Genomic DNA, 6203 nt, shown 5'->3' on the forward strand with positions numbered 1-6203 from the left:
GAGAGGTTTCTATTAGTCGTTGACTTTATGTTGACGAAGCGAAGACTCCTTTTGGCTGCGTAACTTGTCTCCGCTCCACGATTCTTCTCCACTCCGTAACCTCCCCTATGTGAGCTCCATCCGTAACCTCCCTATGCGAGCTCCATCCGTAGCCTCCCTACGTGAGCTCCCTCCATAACCTACCTTCGTAGCTTCTCTCCGTAATCTCTCTCCGCTCTGTCACTTCTCTATGTAATCTCCCTACGTAATCTTCCTATGTAACCTCCCTCCGTAGCTCCTCTCCATAATCTCTCTCCGCTTCTTGGTTTTAACGAAGAAGCAGAGTCTCCTCTTTGTCGTCGGTGTGAGAGAGGAGGAGGGGATACCTGCAAAAGACCCTCCTATGCCTAAGTCAATATTTTTCTAAGTCAAGTATAGAAGTCTCAATTAGAGTTTCATGCCATACCTGATCGCTTTGTCCCTATTTATAGGTGACTTACGGCTTGGGTTGCAAGTAAACTTGCACGGCAAGTTACTAATAACTTGGGCGGCAAGTCATCATTAAGGTCGTACTTACTCCTGCAATAACCGCTACTTATTGGCGGCCATGATTGTCACACTGAATGTCACATTAATTATCGCATTTACGGCTATAATAATAATCGCGTTTACTGTAATCATTACTTCCCTTTAATTGTCTTGATTGTATGGTCAAATTAATTGACCACCTCCACAATGCCCCAAAATTTTCTCCTTGGGAATCTATCCCAAGAGAAAATTTCCAGAGTTCTCCTTCATGGCTTTTCTTCGAATTCTCCCTATGGACACCCTAGATTTTCCTTTGGACACCCACATTTAGGAGAAGTTTTAAGAAAATGTTTTCAAAGCTCAATTGAGATCCAAACCACTGAGGCCCATCTCAAATCCGGACCATTAATCCTGCCCTGGGCCCAAGCTGGATTTTTGTTTTTGTTTTTGTTTTTGTTTTTGTTTTTTTTTTTTTTTGACGCAGGTCGGGTTCGACCCGGATACCTCTTAGTCCCACCCGGACCCGAGCTTTCCTTGACCCGGACACGGGTTCGACCCGGTTTCATGCCCGACATTGCCGCGACCCGTCCTGGGCTCGATCTGGCGCTATTCCGGCCCTATTCTGGCCAAATTTTTCGGGCTTTCACCACAGGCGATATTCTCTGCATTCATCCTTGATTATTTCTCAATTTTTGACGTGTTTCCCCCATAAAAAGCCTTCGAGCCCGACCAACTCTTCACCACCACCGCCCGACCATACTGGCGATAGCACGACGCCGATCCGGCCACCTGCAATTTGACTCAGTTTCCGTCCTCATTCAGCCCCACCGCGTTCAACTCTCGGCCCCCGCTTAACCCCAAACGACGTCGAGCCCTCCACCTTGCTGCCGACTTGCCGACAAGTCCTGGTGGCGTTCGCCGGCCACTTGAGCCTTGGTTGGACCGGTCTGGTCCTTCTGCCTCACATTCGGATGCTCTAACCCCAAGCACAGGCTTGTCTGCGTGCGGCGCATCGCAGCCTTGGTACAACTCTTTCTACTTTTTGTTTTCTGTTTTTTTTTTTTTTAGTTGCTGACCCTCTAATCATCCACCTCCAGTTTCTGCATTTTGGGCCCACGCTCTGAACTCCGGTTAAAACCATACTCCAAAACTACTTGTTTGTAAGTTTCTACCTCTTTTTCTTTTTTCCAACATATATTTCCTAATACCAGCCTATGTTGTGGGATAGATGATGAATCGTAATTAACCCAAGGCTACATCTTTTGTCACACGTGAGCCTTGGTTTTTATTTCCACTTCAGTCCCACTTTTATATGGTTACTATTGCTTTTACCTGAATTTCGTTTTTGTTTTCTTTAGCTCCACCTTTTGTTCCCATGGCTCGCATCAAATTTACCGATGCGAACTTACCTCAGAAAGGGAGCTCGGAGTCAAGTGGTGAGCCTATGCCTTGGTAACCGACGCATTCAATTATGGAGAAATGCAGTGAAGCGTATTCTATCCCGAAGTCAGTCAAACTTTCAGCCGTTCCCGCAGACGCGGATATCTACACCGGTAGGAATATTCCTGACGATGTCTTGATCTTGTCTCCTGAGCACTTGCGTTATGTCAGGTTCCCTATTCACCCCGTCTTTCAGCTCATGTGGGCCGTGCTTGGTCTGCATCCGTTTCAACTTAATCTGAACTCCTACCTCATGTTATCTGCCTTTTTGATCATGGGTCTGAAGTGGGAAGTTTCCCTGGGATTGTCTGATTTCCTATATCTGTACAATTGTGCCAAGCTAAGCAAGTATTTTCGGTATTTCAATTTCACACCTTTTCCGAAGATGAAGGTGTTCGCAGGGATTTCCTCTCGTGACAGTGATTGGAAATCTAGGGCTTTGATGATCTCTGGTGATTGGCGATCTCCTGAGCTGGACTTACTTCCTCCAAAGTCCTTCGCGGATGACCTCGGTATGTATCATGCATCTTGATTACACTATATTATGAACGAATGTTCCTCCCAACTGTTAATTGAATTTGACTTGTCATTTTGCAGCTTATAAGATTTCTCAAGCAAAGTTCGACCTTCCCCCTGGTCGCGTGCACTGGCTGGAGACTCGTCTTGTTGGGCGGGGATGGTATTCCTCTCAGTTCTCGACCCTCGAGAATTTACTTGACATGGTGTCTAATCGTCCTTCAGCTTTGCTTGGCCGCTACAGAACGCACGTGAATCAGTCTCTTTTAGGGAAAACGTTAGCTCTCCAGGTGGCCCGCATAGAGAGCCATTTTTATGTATCGAACCGTTGCGAACCTCTGTTCGCAGAATATCTCGGTGTTAAGGACACATTCAAAATGGTCGTCCTTGGTTCTGGGGTCGTGGTTGTTGGGGAGGACGACGTGGACGAAGGGTCAGAGGAGAGGGATGAGGCGTTCAATGGCGATGATGCAGTGGAGAGAATGCATTCCCACGTCGTAAAGGAGTTACCTCAAATAATCCCCCCCTGAAAATGCTCCTGACAGCGAGGGCCCCTCACATTCCTCGCATATTCCCTCTATCGACTCATCTCGTGGAGCCCTGCCGCCCTCTCCTTCACGAGGGGGCTTACTTTCCCAATGACTTGTCCTGAGTGAGACCGCTGACCCTACCTCTCAGAGAGTCACTTCGTCTCATGCCATACCTTGCTTTTTATATTTCATGCTTATGTAAAAATCGCATGAGAAGCGACTACCATTTCCTTTTCATGAATAGTGGTTCTAGTTATACTTTCTTGATATTTCAATAATATATGCATTTGAACTTCATATTCCAATTTCAAACATCTCCATTACCTTTGAAAAAGGAAGACTAACCTTTCCAAACGTTGGCCATCCTGACGGTGATCGCCGTCCTCCACGACTTACCGAACTCGAACACAATGGTACTGGTCTCCATGGCATTGACGATGGCTTCTGTGCCCTCTCTTGGGATACTGTTGTCGACCCCATTGGTCCTTTTGACCCTTTATCGCAATCACACAATGTGTAAATGCAATGCTGCCAATTCTCAAGTGTACGTACCTCACCTCATCACCGACCTTGACGTCGAAGTCAACCTCAATGAGGGTGCCCTGACGTCGGTGTCAACATTACTGGTGTTTCCTTGTCGTATCAGAGGGTCTGCCCTCAGCGCGCTACTTCTTTACATCTTTCAGGGTTAGGATTGCCCCCATTCCCCGGGGGGGGGGGGGGGGGGGTGGTCGGATGCAGTACCAACTGCATAACCTCTACATCCTGCAAGTTTAAAATCCATCACGCCATCCCACCCCCGCCTGCAGCGAGGGTATGGTCCATCATCCCATGCCCGCCTGCAGCGAGGTTGTGGTCCATCATCCCACCCCCGCCAGCGGTGAGGGGTGAGGCACGCCATCCTACCCCGCCTGCAGCGAGGGTGTGGTCCATCATCCCAACCCCGGCCGCGGCGAGGGGTGAGGTCCAGAAGGTCGCACTAGTTTAATCGAACAATAGTTTAGCCATTCTTGCCACCGGCTTCCATTGTATTTCAAGATCAATTGTACACGAAAATCAAAGGAGTAACTGCTAAATGATGATCAGTGTTACCTGGGTTGGTGCCCATTTGTTACTTTAAATGGAGACTTACCAGCGTCCCCTCGATTTTAGCTCCGAGCCCCAAAGGATTGGCTTGGTTACATTCATCAATCACTTTCCTCAGCACATGCCTCATTGGATTGGCCTGTACTAGTTCCTCCAGTCATTCTTTTATTCTATTCATGCGTCACCTGCCCCCTTGACGAGTGGTCCGCCGAATCTTCCGCTATTAGCTCTTCTAGTGACTCCTCTGGCTCCCGCATTCATTATTCGGTTGGTCTGGCAAGCACCGTCGCTGGCCTCGCCTCTGCTTCAGCCTTTACCACTCATTGTTCAGAGGCAAGTTTGGATCTTAGATTAGGTGCGGGGAAAGGTTGTTTGGGAATTGGATTTCGTCACTGCCAGTCCTCAGTGACAAAAATGGTATTTCTTGAGGTGCAGCTCTCGCCATCACTTTTTAGGGAAAAGTGCTTCCCACAAACGGCTCCAGTTGTTGGAGGTGAAAAATTCAGATTAGGAACTTGACCCAACAATTAATACGGATTGGAGCGGAAGCTGAACCAGGGATAATCGAGAGGTTTCTATTCGTCGTTGACTTTATGTTGATGAAGCGAAGACTCCTTTTGGCTTCGTAACTTGTCTCCACTCCACGATTCTTCTCCACTCCGTAGCCTCCTTATGCGAGCTACCTCCGTAACCTCCCTATGCGAGCTCCCTCCATAGCCTCTCTACCCGAGCTCCCTCCGTAACCTACCTTCATAGCTTCTCTCCATAATCTCTCTCCGCTCTGTCACTTCTCTTCCTATGCGAGCTCCCTCCGTAACTTCGCTACGCGAGCTCCCTCCGTAGCCTCCCTACGCGAGCTCCCTCCGTAACCTATCTTCGTAGCTTCTCTCCATAATCTCTCTCCGCTCTGTCACTTCTCTATGTAATCTCCCTACGTAATCTTCCTATGTAACCTCCCTCCGTAGCTCCTCTCCATAATCTCTCTCCGCTTCTTGGTTTTAACGAAGAAGCGGAGTCTCCTCTTTGTTGTCGGTGTGAGAAAGGAGGAGGGGGTACCTGCAAAAGACCCTCCTATGCCTAAGTCAATATTTTTCTAAGTCAAGTATAGAAGTCTCAATTAGAGTTTCATGCCATACCTGATCGCTTTTTCCCTATTTATAAGTGACTTACGGTTTGGGTTGCAAGTAAACTTGCACGGCAAGTTACTAATAACTTGGGCGGCAAGTCATCATTAAGGTCGTACTTACTCCTGCAATAACCGCTACTTATTGGCGGCCATGATTGCCACACTGAATGTCACATTAATCATCGCATTTACGGCTATAATAATATTCGCATTTACTGTAGTCATTACTTCCCTTTAATTGTCTTGATTGCATGGTCAAATTAATTGACCACCTCCACAATGATTAAATGGCACAAATAGATGTTTACTGCATGAAATCATTGTTCAGACATCAAGAAAGTTACAGACAAAGGTAAAGGATCAAGGAAATTCTTGACCAAAATTACACATCAGAAAAGCAGCAGGATGATATAAAATGGGAAGCTTAACTTTCACAGCTGATATCAGTATTACATGAATTAGAAAACACATACCATCTTTTTCTTTATTTAGTTTTTTAGTTTTTAAGCAATCAAAAGAAATTTATTAAATAAAAAGGATAACACCTAAAGGGAGAACATGAAGCAAGATTCCTTAGAAGAAACAACAAAATTAAAAAGCAACCAAAACATAACAAGATTAAGCAGGACTGACTGAATAAAAAATCAAGACATACAACGGGCGTCCGATCTAGTAGGGTAAGGGTCTCGTGACCCTCCTTTGGTCTTTAATTTTTTTATTTTGAGATTTTGGTAGAAATTTAAGAAAGTTCTCACTTTCCCGAGTTACTTCTCCCTATCAAACCAGGAACTCATAGGACTACTATCTCTACTTGAGCATAGGTATGATGGCCAAGGGGTTTTTCATCTTCCAAATCACCCCAACATAACGTAGCTTGATGACTATTGGAATCTATATTATCAGTGCCAACAAAGTGTTAATGCGGTCTCAAACTATCTCTTGCTCATCTGCAGCAATGCTCTCGCCTTTCCTCATTTAAGCAAGAATCTCAAAACTAT

The sequence above is a fragment of the Rosa chinensis genome, chromosome 7 (assembly GCF_002994745.2).
Source record: "Rosa chinensis cultivar Old Blush chromosome 7, RchiOBHm-V2, whole genome shotgun sequence".
NCBI lineage: Eukaryota > Viridiplantae > Streptophyta > Magnoliopsida > Rosales > Rosaceae > Rosa > Rosa chinensis.